Genomic DNA, 14,842 nt, shown 5'->3' with positions numbered 1-14,842 from the left:
GGGCTCAGCACTGTCAGACTTCCTCAACGTTTAATGCCCAAATCCAATATGTTCATATGAAATATGGTTGCCACCTAAGTCATAAATTCAGAAAACAGTGAAATGCTCCAATAACTGCGCAGTGGTTGGATTCTATGCAAGATGTACCTGTTTGAGAATTCCAGTATCATGGAGATAAGGGTGTTTCTGGTTCACTTGGTGCATTAAAATGTCTCTTTATGAATTCCCATTGTAGGTGGCTATCTCTCCGAATGGCAGGCCTCCTGTAAAACTGTTCATCTAGGGGCCATCTCCGTTGTCCCAAGCACCACCCTAGAGAAGCCCTGACCTCCACAAACGGCACTCACAGGTAGAATTTGGGGAGATTATTTGGACATAGGCAAGATAAAGCTGCTTTGTTCACAGGGAGATATAGATCACGGTGGTCTTCTGAAAAAATTAGAAATTCATTGTGATCCTCAGGAGGCAGTCAGATTCTTCCTGGAAAATGATGCAAGTCAGAACACAAGGCAAATCTGCAAGGAACTCCAGGATCTTCTCTGAGCAGTGTCTCCACGCTTTGGCAGGGAACCTGGAGCTTCCCCCACGGGCCTCCCATGGATCTGCAGCCGGCCTGTGGTCCCATCCCAGCTCTGCATGGATAGTTCTAGTGCAATCAGGGGGCAGAGTATTAGCCCAGGCTGTGTAGGCCCTTACCTGTGGGATCAGCCTGAGTTATTCCACACTCATGTCACACACACACACACACACACACAGACACACACACACACACACACACACACACACACCCCAGTCTGGCCACACTAAACCACTCAGACAGCTACTCACTTGCATCTCCTGGAGACGTGGTGCACTTGCCCTCTGCCTGCCTTTGATCTCGCTGCTCCCCTTACTTGTAATGTCCTCCAGTCCCACTGTGCCAGGCCCACACCAGCTCAGCCTTCAACATCCAGCTTGAATGTCATCTCTCTGTGGTGTCATTGGTCTCCCCATTGTCCCCAGCCCTCCTACACTTTCTTGGATATTCATGGAGAGAAACAGACCGTCACCCACAGTGGGTGTTTACACTGTGCCACAGTGAGCTGAGGCTGTGTCCCCCCTTCCTTCACACCTCCATAAACTGAGGAAATGATGCTCTCCCCCTGCAGTGCCCTGGGGCCACTGGGGAGGGTTTGGAGCCCCCATTTTCACTGCTCACAGCAGGCTCCCACCACCTCCCAGGAGGCAGCTCCCCATGAGAGAAGGGACTTCCATTTCCACAGAAAGAGAAAAGACTGGCAAAACAGCCAGTCAATACTTCAGTAAGTGATCATAAATGGGCACAAATGCACATAATAAGTCCTAGTGGGATTTCACAGCTGTTGAGTAATTGACTAGCTTATTGAGAAAGACTTATTGAGACGGGGCACCTCAGCTCCCTAGGGAAGCCATATGAAATTTGGGGGCTCTCCTAATAAACTATTCCTAATCTGTTTGAGGATCAGTTAGTAAAGAAGTTTCTGAAGGAGTTTTGTGACAGGGGAAGGAGGAAGGTAAGACTGGACAGTCAAAGAGAGGTCTTGAATGTAAAGCTGAAGGCTTTATTCCATGGGCTGAGGATGACAACACGCAAGCCAGGGGCCACCAGTATCCCCTCCAGTGCCCTTGGCAGACAGGACAACAGACTGTGCAGGGCTCTCCTGCTGAGCCTGACACAGCCTTGGACTCACTGGACCCCAGTCCTCTAGAAGCCATGTACGATCTGCCATGTTGGCATAAAAGACAAAACCTATTTGCCATTCCTGCCATAGATGGGGCTTCAGGGTATATCAAGTACTTTGACAAAGAAAAAAGAGCAAACTCCCACCTTGGAGCACCCACAAGCTTTGCACAAGCAACTGAACACGTATCAGGAAGGGACGTCCACTGCAGATTCACCTTGCCCTTGACATTTGGATTCAGGTTCAATAACCCGAGAGGAAAAGAAAAGCAAGAAGCACATGTAGCCCCAGGCTGCTGGTCTTCCACTGATCTGAGAAGGGAATTCTTGGTGGCAACCAAGCCCACGGGGATAGGAAATAGAAGCGATTGTGTAAAGAAGAAATGAGGCAGAAGGAATGCAAGGAATCTGAACTCGGGACACGGCCGGTGTCATCGGGACTGTCTGTTTGTTGGGGGCTTGAAGTTGAAAAAAATTCTAACCAAACTCCTCTTATCCTTCCATCCAACTCGGGACACTGTCCTCATTTTGCATTTGAGGTGTGACTAAGATATTACGTGTTTTTCACTCAAGATATGTAGATGATGATGATGGTGATGTTTACGGGGACCTTGGGGAAGATGGTGATACTGAAACTACTTGGAAATCACTGTCTCAGTTCTTTTGTATCTCACACACCATCCTGAAAATGTATCTTACTTCATATGCACAGCAACCTAGTGTGACTCCCTCTTTACCAACGCAGGGGCAAAGCTCCAGCCTAGAGAACACTTTCCAGACAAGTTCCATCAACCTCGAAGGTCAATTTCATATGAAGGAGAATCGTACCGACTTCATAGGATTACTTTCTGATCAAGTGAGATGCCTACACCAAGTGCTTAGCACAGAGATGTCATAAATGAAGCCACTTCTAGTATATTAAAAATGGAGTGATGGACCCATACATGGAAAAGCTCCAGTTGCTCTTTCTCCTTCTCTCTCCCCCACTCTGTGTTCCTCTTATTATGTTAAATATAAAATATTTAAACAGTTCAGATTGTCAGAGAAGTTGACAAGACAGTGGCCCTGCCCCGCAGCTCACCCGGGTTCCCCTGCCGTTAACCTTTCACATTACTGTGCAACAGATAAAAGAACTATTGAGCCAACACATAAAAGAACTATATTACTAAAGTCCATATTTTATTCAGACTCCTTAGATTTCTTTTTAAATTTAATAACAGCCTATTTTTTAGGGAAGCTTTAGGTTAGGCAAAATGGAGTGGACAGTAAGGCGGGTTCCCATATGCACTTTGTGCTCAGCAGGTGCGTCCACCCCACTGCCAACAGATCAGCACAGAAATCGCACACTGCTTCCCATCCACGAACCTGCACTGACCCGTCAGTCACCCCAGGTTATGTCCCTGCTACGGCTTTTGACTGACATATAATGACATGGATCCACAACGATGGCGTCACACAGATCCCCCACTGCTCTCACAGTCCTCAGGGTGCCACCTATTCATTCCTCCCCCTTCCTCAAGCCCCAGGAGTCACTAATCTTCTGGCTGTTTCCATGGTTTTGCTTCTCCCTGAACGTCATATCGTTGGAACCATATAGAATTTAGGCTTTTCCATTGGCTTCTTTCACTCAGCTTTCTCACTCTAAGATCCCTCCATGTGTTTTTATGGCTTGACACCCTATTTCTTCTTACAACTAAATAATATTCCATTTCTGGATGCACCACAGTTCCTTTATCTTTTCACTCTGGAAAGACACCTAGTGGCTCCCATGTCCTGGCAATTAAGAATAAAGCAGCTATAAACATTCACGTGCAGGTTTTGCTGGGGACATAAGTCTTCAATTCCTACAGGCCTTTCCTGTCTAGGGTCCCTCCGAGATCCCACAGGACGTGTCGTGGCCATGCCTCCTTGGCGCCTCTTGGCTGTGACAGTTCCTCAGGTGTCCCTTGTGTTTGGGGACCTGACAGTTCCAGGAGTGCAGGGCAGGGGCTCTGAGAACGTGTTGATTAGATTGGGGTTGTGTCATTCTTCTCTTAATCAAAGACTTGAGTGATGCATCTCAGGCTCTTCTGGGGGGCTTTGGGGGATCCATTGGAAGCCTGGACACAGCTGGGACCCACCCAGGGGGCAGGCTGGTAATTGAATGCATGTCTCATGCAGTCTGGTCTCTGGCAGGTGATTTCAAGTCCCAAAGCTGATTTTAGCCTCATGTGTTCTCACTGTGACGATAGGGTTCCTGGACCTCGAGGGCTGGCCTCCGTGGGTGCGGTCACCAGAGATTGCACAGTCATGTGATTTTGTTGTGAGTTGAGCTTTAACTGCAATAATCCAGGCCAAATTTGGATACAAACCAGCCCCTCCTTCCACAGTGAAGACATAAACAACCTTAGAAAATGCTGAGTCACTGCATCAAAGCAATATTAATTTTTGGGTCAAGTAGTGTGCATTAAAAACTTCCTGACTGTCAGAAAATTAGGAAATTGGTTAAAAAAATCCTCTAAAATCTGCTCTGCAGGAAGCATTCATCCTGAATCTGTCAAACAATATTTGCATGTGAAATTTAAAATGCACATTAGTCATGAGATTTCAGAATTCCTGATTAGCAAATCAAACGATACAAATGGTAAAGTTTTACTTTAGAAAAATGACAGCGAACTGTTGATGGTATAGCATTTGGTCTAAATGCAAATTGAAAGCCTATACAGTTTATTTGTACTGATTTATCTCAATAAGAATACCTTGTTTCACATTCCATAATATTGTACCTGGTTTATTAGAAGCCATGTGCAATCCTTGGTTCTTATTCTCAGTCTATCTAAAAAGAAATCTACCTTTTTTTGCATTTTCAGGTTAAACCAAATGAAAGATCCAGGGTGGACAATATCAACAATTTCAAAAGGATCAACTTAATTATATGGGTTTTTTGGTACCCTATTTCTTCTTACAACTGAGTAATATTCCATTTCTGGATGGACCACATCCAGTAATAGGGCACTTTGAAATCTTTCTATGTTACTTAAAAATTTCTCTAGTGTTTTATAGCAAACTCATCTATTTCAGACAGCAAGTTCATCTATCACCTCCAGGTTTTTCAGTTGTGTTTTTTTAAGGAAGTTATTGTAACAGGTTAAACATACTTTACAGAAATATGTTCCTCAAAACAGCAGCAGACTCACAGACTTCAAGAAGGGACTAGTGTTACCAAAGGGAAGGGGTATGGGAGGGTGGGTGGGGAGGGAAGGAGAAGGGGATTAAAGGCATGATAATTCACACTCACAATATAGGTAGGTCACGGGCAAGGCAGTATAGCATGGAGAAGACAAGTGGTGACTCTGTGGCATCTTACTACACTGATGGACAGTGACTGCAGTGGGGGGGTGAGGACTTGATAATATGGGTGAATGTTGAAACCACAATGTTCTTTATGTGATGCCTTCGTAAGATTGTTTATCAATGATACTTGAATAAAAAAAATAAAGAAAAAAAAATCTGTTCCTTTTGGATAACAGATGTCTGTGCACCTGAACACACACACACACACTCACAGTCACATGCACACACTCACACATTCATGCACTGTCACGGCACACAGGCAGGCACACAGCGCACACCCTGCCCCCTCTCCATAGTCAGGGCAGAAGGTCACAGGGAGCCTTCTTGCTGAATTCTCAGTGGGTTTCATACTGTGCCATTGACCACCATGCAAGGCTGGAAAAGGGGAAAGACGAGCGGTCCTCTCTCCGGGGTAACTCTGAGTCACCATGCATGTTGGCATGTGAGGGGCAGCTTCAGTCCCAGGAGAAGGGGAAGGTGCTCTGGTGAGGGCACGCGAGGGGCCAACAGATGGCACCACACACGGGGAGCAGAGCCCTCTCCCCGGCTGCGGGCTGGGTCGGGGACGATGGGAGTGGCAGGAGCAGAGACACATGCTGGCTCCAGGGAGAACAGGGCGGGCCTCTACCCAGCCCTCATTCATTCTGCCGCTCAGTCATTCAGCCTGTCATCCACGTTTTCTTCCAGTCACCCAAGGCGCAGCCTCTCTGTCATTGCCAGGGAAGCAGTCAAGGTGACATGGCCCTCGCCCTGAGGGAGATGACAGACAAGGATCTTCATCACAACAAGGCAGGGTCAGCTGCCATGCGGGAGGGCGGGTCCTCGGGCTGGGGCATCTAACACAGCCAGAGGCAGAGAGGATTGCCAAAGGCCTGGGCTGGAGAAGAGACAACACAACAGCTGCAGGGGAAGGATTGGTGTTCATGCAGCCATTACCCAGGACCATGAGTGGGCTGCGGCCCCAGGGCTGCGGTCCAGCCCCTTGCACACCACCCCCGCAGGTATGTTCTTAGGCCCCAGTTCCCCCGGGTGTCCACTCCTCTTCCCAAATGCCAGGCTACTGCGGTACACGTTGCCTCTGCCAAACTCTTATCCTAAATTTCTGTCCTGTCACTTTGTACATGACAAAGAGGTGGCATGACTCCCTGCGTCCATGGCAGAACTCACTGTACCTTCCCCTGGTTTTCCATAAGTTTTTAGCATGAAGCTTGGAAGTACTGAGAAAGTATTTATTGAATAGAAATGCATTGTGTATTTCTTAAGCCACTTCTGTTTGCAATAATAGAAACTAACTATATTTACACATACTAAAACAAAGAGTATTAGTATTTATTTCAAGTTTCTTAGAAATGATGGAGGCAAAGGTTGGGCAGGAACCAGGGACCCATCGAGTGGGGACTTGAGTGTCACCAGCAACTCAGTTCTCAGCCTGCATCTCAGAGTTCTCCCCATGTGGGCTGTGATCTCTCAGCCTGCTTTTCTTCTCCACATGGCTGGACTTAGGTGTCGGCAGCTCTGAGCTGCGCTGCAATGTGGACAATCTCAGGGAGAGACCTTGATAAGAGGCGTTTGTGTCACTTTCCTGCCACTGGACTCACCGACCCCGGCAAAGAGCAGGATTCTAGGGTGAACAGCCAACCCCCTGAAATGTGGGGCTGGATGCCAGGAGGAACAACTGTTCTCTGAGACGGGAGAGCTGCTCCCAGCAGGGACAGACTCGTGGGTTTCATGTGTGCCCGGGAGGAAAGTTATGGACACAGGAGGTGAGGAGGTATGCAGGAGGGCTTTCCAGAATTCCCCCGAGGCGCCTCCAGGCCCCTGGCTCCCAATCTTCCGAAGGATGACGACACTGTTATGATGCCCACTGGGCAGACCTGCCTCCATACCTGTCACACGTTTAACAGAGTGATTGAGCAACTCTACAAGCGTTTGGGTGCATCAGCTATCACTCCATCTATTTCTGCACATGCTCACATGGATAATCTCACTTAATCCTCACACCATGCAGAGGAGACAGGTGCCACTGTGATGCACACCACAGAGAGGGGGACGTGAAGGCTCGCGGAGACAGCTAGAGACTGGTGGGGCCAGGTTTCCAAAAAACTGAAACTGAGACTCTAAAACTGAAGCACTTCTCCTAGAATACTGCCCAAGTGGCCACAAAGCCAGGGGAACTCGGCAGAGCCTTTACATAGATGAGCAGTTACTTTAACACAATACAATTATGTCACTGGCACGTGACTTGTGGACCTATTTACAACATATGTAAGCATTTTAAGGGCCTCACATACACTGTGAAGTCTCCCCTTCAAACCCTCCTCTCTCCCTACTCCCCAGCCCCTGCTCCAAGCCCTGTGGGACTAGAGGTCAGGAAACTCCAATGAGAGAGGCTCAGGAACGCACCCCGGGGCTGGGAAAGAGGGGCCAGGAATGCTCCGCAGCCCCCCAGGCTGTGCCCACGGAACTCACAGTTCTCAGTTAGGGGCCCCGTGTAGGAGCCACAGCGTCACCTGAGGGTGGTGGAGGGAGGGAAGGGAGGGACGTGGCCACAGTGCAGCTTTCCTTCAGCACGTGGTTCCCTCTTGTTTCAGCTTCACAGGATCTAGAAGCAGAAAAGGTGAGTCACCTTCGGTTTCTCTTGGAAACAATTATCGATTGCATGCCGTGGTTTAATTTGTCTCAGACTTGAACTGTTCCAACCAACCCTAATGACACCTGCCATGGGGCCGGGTTAGGGTCGGGCTAGTTTAGGCCTCTGTCCTTCTCAGTGTCCATGGAGACTCATGTCCCCAGTGTCCATGGAGACTCATGTCCCCATTTGTCAGGACGACTTTTGTCTTCAAGGTGTCACCATTGGTGACCTCATCCTGGGGAGCAGACAGCTATGAACAGTTTTGTTGTCTTGAATATTCAATCCCTTTTCCACTGGACTCCCAACCAGGTGCACATCTGTGTGGCACTGTGTCACCATGAAAGGTTCCACTTTGAGTTGTCACACAGACTTACATCCACATTCTAAGGAGTGGCATTACTTTTGCTGACATAAAGATGAGAAAACTGACTTATATGATGTCCCCGTAGTCACAGCCTCATTTCTTCCAGCTGCACCAGTGTCTCTTCTACTCTCAGAGAAAAGATAAAATGCAACACCAGGACCCCAAACTAAGCCTGACATCAGCTCAGTACAGGGTTCTGGCAAGAACCCAGGAGGAGAGCTCCTGGTAAGACTTCAGCTGGCAGCCCGGGCTGGCTTGGCTTCTGGAAGCAGAGGGGGCCTGAGGAAGGAGTGAGGGGAGGGAAGGGAACCTTTGCTCCCTGGGAGGTGTGGGGTGGAGGGTGAGTAAGTCAAAGGCTGGGGAGGGATGGGAGATGCCTTTGCATCACACTGGTCCCTGCTTTTAATAGTCTGAAGTATTATCCAACTGTAATTTCTAACACACTGATAGACGTTTGACTTCTGAGGAATAAAAACGACAGCCACAAGGCCTCCTTTTGCGTGTCAGTAGTGACCGTCTTGAGCTCTACAGACTGAAAAAAAGTCTTTCAAAGCCTTCCTTTATGTTGATTATAAACTGCAGTCCTTCTGGGGCTCCAGACCTGGATATATTTGTGACTCACAGCAAAGGAGTTTCCATGTCACCGATAACAGTGCTTCGGAGACTAACCGGTTTCATCTACAGGTGGTTGTAGGTGAGAACATGGAGGATCCGTTGGTCGGGACACCTAGGTGTGGCTGTGTAACTGGTCGGCAGGCGGCGGCGGTGACGTCTGCGCTAGCACACGCAGCTCTGACCACGGAAGGAAACAACACAACCAGGTGCTGGGAGGGGAGCCCTGTTTTCATGTAGGTCTAGAATTATTTTCAGTAAGATTTTTGATCATGCTATCAAATAATGCCCAATATTTTTTGTTCCTCTTATTGATATCTAGTTGTTTCAGTATCATTAGGTGAAAGAAATTACTTTCCCCTTTGAATTGAGTGGCGACTCCTCAGGATATTTTATGCATAGAAAGATAGATTGGCCAGACTTTCCTTAAATTCCCTCTGAGGGGCTCTAAAGAGTCTACTTACTCACAGAGAAACTTGATGTGCTATTTATTGGAGGCCTCCTGTGGGCAGGGGACATAGAATCCCCTTCATTGAGCCCAGTCAGTGCCCAGCATCATGCTGAGCATCGCATCCACCCCATGAGGTAGGTACAATCCCCTCCCCATTTTACAGAGAAGGAATGAGGCTAAGAGTTTGCATTGCTCCCATCGGAGAGCCACATTTGAACGATGGTCTTCTGAGTCCAACATCTGCCCATTCTGCCTCTAAAGGACCACAGGGAACCAAAGGAACTTAAACAGAGTGTTTGCGATCTTGTCAGGGGAAGAGCAATGCAACAAATGCTCATTTAGAAGAGGATAGAGAAGTGGTGGGACTCACTGATCTCACCAAGCAATGGTAGCAGTGGTTCAAGGGCTCGCAAGGTGCAGGGGCCCCTACACAGAGGTGGGAGTGGAGAAGGCATTTCAGGCTGAAAGGGGCTCTGGGGCTGGAGGTTAGCCTGGAACCTCCCAGGGCCACACTCTCAGGATGGGCTCTACTTTCTCCCTTTTCTCCTGAAGCAGTTAGAGGCACAGGCTGCTGTCAATAATCTGTCATTTGTCATGGGCTTTAGTGCCATTTCTTGGACAAAAGCTATTTTCTAAACAGACCAGCACCTTTCCCTGTAGGATGAGTTGAAATATTGTTTGGCCAACTTTATTTTGTGTTGGACACTTCAGAAAAGCTGGGTAAAATACTCACTCACGAATGATGTCATAGGACGGCGAGCTAGGAAGATCCACGGCCTCCTTTCCCTACAGAGTGAACAGCAGTGACAGAATCCTTTTGTGAGAACTCAAGAGACCAGTTGAGAAGCTCCCATTTCCCCCACTAAAAAGAAAAAGGAGATCAAACGAAGAAGGGACTCTGTGAAAGCAGTAGGAAAATTCATGGCATTTTGCATTCCCATGCATGCCCCTTCCCCTGCCAGGCACAGTGCGGCACAAGGAGAGGAGCCCTCCCGTACAGGGGCTCCTCCCTCGGGAATGACAGAAAGGACTGGGCCCTGAGTCCAGCATTCCAGCATGTCTGGGGAAGGCCGGAGGTGCTGCTTTATGTTTTACCTGACTCAGAGCCCTGATGGGAACCAGGTTCAACTTGAAGTCATTGAAAAAGTTAGAGATGCAGTTTCCCAGGAAGCCAGAAGGGGGAGGATTAGACCAGGGGCTTCTAAGGCGGGACAAGCTCCTTAGAGACTCTCTCTGCTGGTTTAGAGCACATGCCCTATCAAGAAATGAGATCCAACTATGTGTTGTCTATGAGAAACCAACGTTAAAGACTCATAGATTAAAAGTTACCAGACAGAGAAAAACACACCTTGCTAACAAATATAATAGGTATATATCATATTTCACAGATCAGAGAGAGCATGCACAGCTATATACATTTGACACACAGCAGACAGGACTTCAAAGAAAAGGAAGTCATCAGGGACAAAGAAGGACATTATATAATGTTAAGGGGGTCAATATTCTAAGAAGACGTAAGCATCCTTAACATACATATGTCTAGCAACAGCATATCAAGATATACAAGGCAAAAAGTAATAGATTTTCATAGATTAATCCATAATAGTAATTAGTGACTTCAACAGTCCTTTCTTAGGAATGGACAGATCCTAATAGGCAGAAAATTAGTAACTACGTAGTTGAACTCAACAATACCTCAATAGACTGTATCTAATTGACATTTATAGACTATTTTATACAATGTCAGCAGAATATACTTTCTTCTCAACCTCACATGGAACTTCCACCAAAATAAACTACATTCTGGGTTATAAAATACACCTTATCAAATTTAAAAGGAGAATAGATACAACATTTCTGAGATGACAACAGAGTTAAACAATAAATTAAAACATAAAAGTAACTAGAAAATCCTCAAATAACTGGAGCTTAAATGACACACTTTAAATAGTACATTAGTCAGAGGAGGAATCTCAAAAGAGATTAAAAGATGTTTTGAATGAAATGAAAATGGAAACAAAACTAAACAAAGTCTGTAGGATACAGAGAAGCACTACTCAGAGGGAAGTTTTTAGCATACATATATTGGAAGAAAAATACCCACATCAGAAAACTAGAAAAAAGAGTAAATGAAATCCTCAGTAAGCACTAGAAAGAAATAATAAGAATTAAAGAAGAAATCTATGGAGAAAAATCAGTGGAACGTAAATGTGGTTCTTTGAAAAGATCAATAAAATTCATAAGCCTCTATCCAGACTCATTAAGAATAGAAGAGAGAGGACACAAATGACTAATATGAGCAATGAAAAAGTAGACATTAGTGCAGATCCTATGTACATAAAAAAGATAATAAAGGGATATTAAGACCAATTCTATTAAGTCCACTAATTTGATAACTTATATGAAATGGACCAATTTCTTGAAATATACATCTGCCAAAAGTCAAACTCAAGAAGAAATTGACAATCCAAATAGGCCTTTATCTGTTAAAGAAAGTGAATCAATAATTAATAGTTTTCCAAAACAGAAAGTATTTGAAAAATCCCAGAACCCTTAGCTGGGCTGATTGGTGAAGGCCTTCCTCTGACTGAAGGCAGTTTGTAAAAAACTAGAATAGGTTTTTTCAAATGTCTAAATCTCTACAAATACCATATGATTTCACTTACTCGTGGCATATAAAACCCTGCAAAACAGAAGGAACAAACAGCAGTAGACTCATAGACACTAAGAAGTGACTGGTCGTTCCAAAGGGGAAGGGGCTGAGGTGGATGGTGGGCGGAGAGTGAGGGCACAATAATTCACAGTCACACTATGAGTTGGTCACAGGGCCAGTAATGCTGCATGGAGAATATAGTCAATGATTCTGTAACATCTTTCTACATTTATTGATGACAACCTCATTAGACAGGGTGAGGATTTAATAATACAGGTAACTGTTGAACCACTGTGTTGTACATTTGAAACCAATATAATATTGTATATCAGTGATGCTTCAGTTACGCAAAACAAAAAAGTCTAAATCTCAACAAAAGATCACAAGGCATCTAAACAAAATAAAACAGGGAAACTTGGCACAGAGGAACAAAATAAAACTCCAGAAACTCACCCTAAAGAAATGCAGATCCATGAGCTAACTGACAAAGAATTTAAAATAGCTGTCTTGAAGATGCTCAGTGAACTAAAGGAGAACACAGACAAAAATAGGAAATCAAGAAAACAATGCATATGTAAAATAAGAATAGCAACGGAGAGGTAGAAAGTATAAAAAACAACCAAACAGAAATTCTGAACCTGAAAAATATGAAAACTGAGCTTAAAAGTTCTCGAGTGGGTTTCACCTGCAGACATAAAGAAGTAACAATCAGCACGGTTGAAGACAGACATGTGAAACCATCAAGAGGAGAACAATAAAGAATGAAGAACAGTGAAGCGCCTAAGGGACTAATGGGAGACCATCAAATGGAGCAAATACACATGGTGGGAGTCCCAGAATGATAAGAGGGAGAAAGGGGCTGACAGCCCATCTGAAGAAGTGATGCCTGCCAACTCCCAAATCTAATGAGAGCAATGCACATACAAATTCAAGAAACTCAAATAACTCCAACTAGAATAAACTCAAAGAGACTCACACTGACATACATCATAATCACACTGCTGCTATCACAAAGAGAGAATCATAACAGCAGCAAGAAAAAAGTGACTCATCCCATACAAGGAAACTTCTATAAGTGTATCAGGGGATTTCTCCACAGAAACCATGCAGGCCACAAGGAGTGTGATGACACATTCAGGATGCTGAAAGAAACAAGGCCTGTCAACCAAGAATACCATAACTGGAAAACTGTGCATGAAAATGAAGGAGAAATTAAGACTTTCCCAGATAAATGAGTCTGAGGGAGTTCATTACAGCTAGACCTTCTCTACAAGAAATGATAATGGGAGTCCTTCAAGTTTAAAGAAAAGGATGCTGAGAGCAACATAAAACCATATAAAGATCTAGAATTCTCTAGTGAAGTAACTACATGGACAGATATACTAACCTGTACTATTGTAATTTTATAAATAAATTCACGTTTTATTCTTGTAAAGAATTGAAGTTACAAAAATATAGAATGATAACTATAAATGTACATTAATTGGTATATATTGCATAAATATGTAATTTGTGATATCAATGACATAAAGTGGGGGAGGTAGAGCTCTAAGGAATAGAATTATTGTATACATTTGAAGTTATCCGTATAAAGTAGAATGTTATAACTTTAAGATTGTTTATGTAACTGTGATGATAACCACAAAGAAATTATCTATAGTTTATATAAAAGGAAATGATAAGAGAATCAAAGCATATCAGTGCAAAAAAATCAATGAAACACAAAGGAAACAGTAAGAGAGGAAAAGAGGGATGGAAAAAGCTACAAGACATACAGAAAATATTTTTTAATGGCAATAATAAGTCCTTCCCTATCAGCTACTTCAAATAAAAACAGATGAAACTCCTTAATCAAAAGGCATCAATTGGCTGAATGGATTTTTAAAACAAGATCAACTATATGCTGTATATATAAGAAACTCACATTCCTTATAAGTACACACATAGATAGGAATTGAAAGGACAGAAAAAGATATTCCATGCTAATGGTAGCCAAAAGAGAGCTGGAGTGGCCATACTAATATGAGATGAAATACACTTTATTATTTATTTATTTATTTATTCGTTTATTTTTTAAGTCAATAAATTTGTATTTAAGGAATCTCATATGCTGTGCTTCCTTCCACTGCCAATCGCCATAGCTCTTTCAAAGTTTGAGTCATGAGCTTCAAGATAGTCCTTTTAAAATCAACTTTTGTTCAATCCACAGTTGTCATTATCAGTCAGTCCAAGATTCTTTTAGCTGAGCTTTGATCTCCACTTGAATATGGATATACTTCCAGAATTCCCCACCTGTAATCTCTGAGATGCAATTTCTTCAAGTAATTTCCTTTGGGGCCACACTAGGGTTGGAATAAATGGATCTGCCTGGTTCTCAGTTTCAGACACTCTCTAACCATGAGTTAAGTTCAAATCATTTTCAGTCATAAGCTGTCATACCCCAGGAATAGTACAGATCATCGGGCTATGCAAATACCTAAGATTAAAAACGATTTTCCGTTAGGTCTTTCATAGCGTCGCAGACCTGTCTTATAGCTCCTTCCCACAGATCTAACACACAGTTCTGTGAGTAAAGGAAACCACATATATACTCCAGCAGGCATTTCCAATGATGTAGGTCTACAGAAAAAGACCAATCTGTTTAGACCCCAACTAGACAAAATATACTTTATTTAGATCAAGAGACAAAGAAGGACACTATTTAATGAAAAAGGGGTCAATTCAGCAAGAAGATAAAAATCATATTTACAAAGCAACTTTGAAGCAAACTTTGACAGAACGGAAGGGATAACTAGATGACAATACAGTAATAGCAAGAGACTTCAATATTCCACTTTCATTAATGGATAATACAACCAGTCAGAAGATGATTAAGGAAACAGAGGACTCAAATAAAATTATAGACCAAATAATCCTAAAAGACATATACAAAACACTCTATCCAATGACAGCAGAATATACTTTCTTCTTAAGTGCACATAAAGCATTTTCCTGAAACATCCCATGTTAGGTCACAAAACACTTTGTGAAACAAAACACAGACATCTTAACGAATCATGGGGGATCGAAATTATACAAAGTACCCCCTCTGATAACAA

General features: G+C 44.1%; 1 non-coding gene across 1 annotated transcript; it reads right to left on the bottom strand.

Moving 5' to 3' along the window:
* Positions 1-14,266: 14,266 nt before the first annotated feature.
* LOC118967433 (small nucleolar RNA SNORA18) lies at positions 14,267-14,397 on the bottom strand. Its single transcript, XR_005054455.2, has one exon. It is a non-coding gene; the product is annotated as a small nucleolar RNA SNORA18 (small nucleolar RNA).
* Between the last annotated feature and the right edge of the window lie 445 nt (positions 14,398-14,842).

The sequence above is a fragment of the Manis javanica genome, chromosome 5, assembly GCF_040802235.1.
Source record: "Manis javanica isolate MJ-LG chromosome 5, MJ_LKY, whole genome shotgun sequence".
NCBI classification, from domain to species: domain Eukaryota; kingdom Metazoa; phylum Chordata; class Mammalia; order Pholidota; family Manidae; genus Manis; species Manis javanica.
The sequence above is the reverse complement of the archived record's forward strand: the minus strand, read 5'-3'. Positions and strand labels throughout refer to the sequence as shown.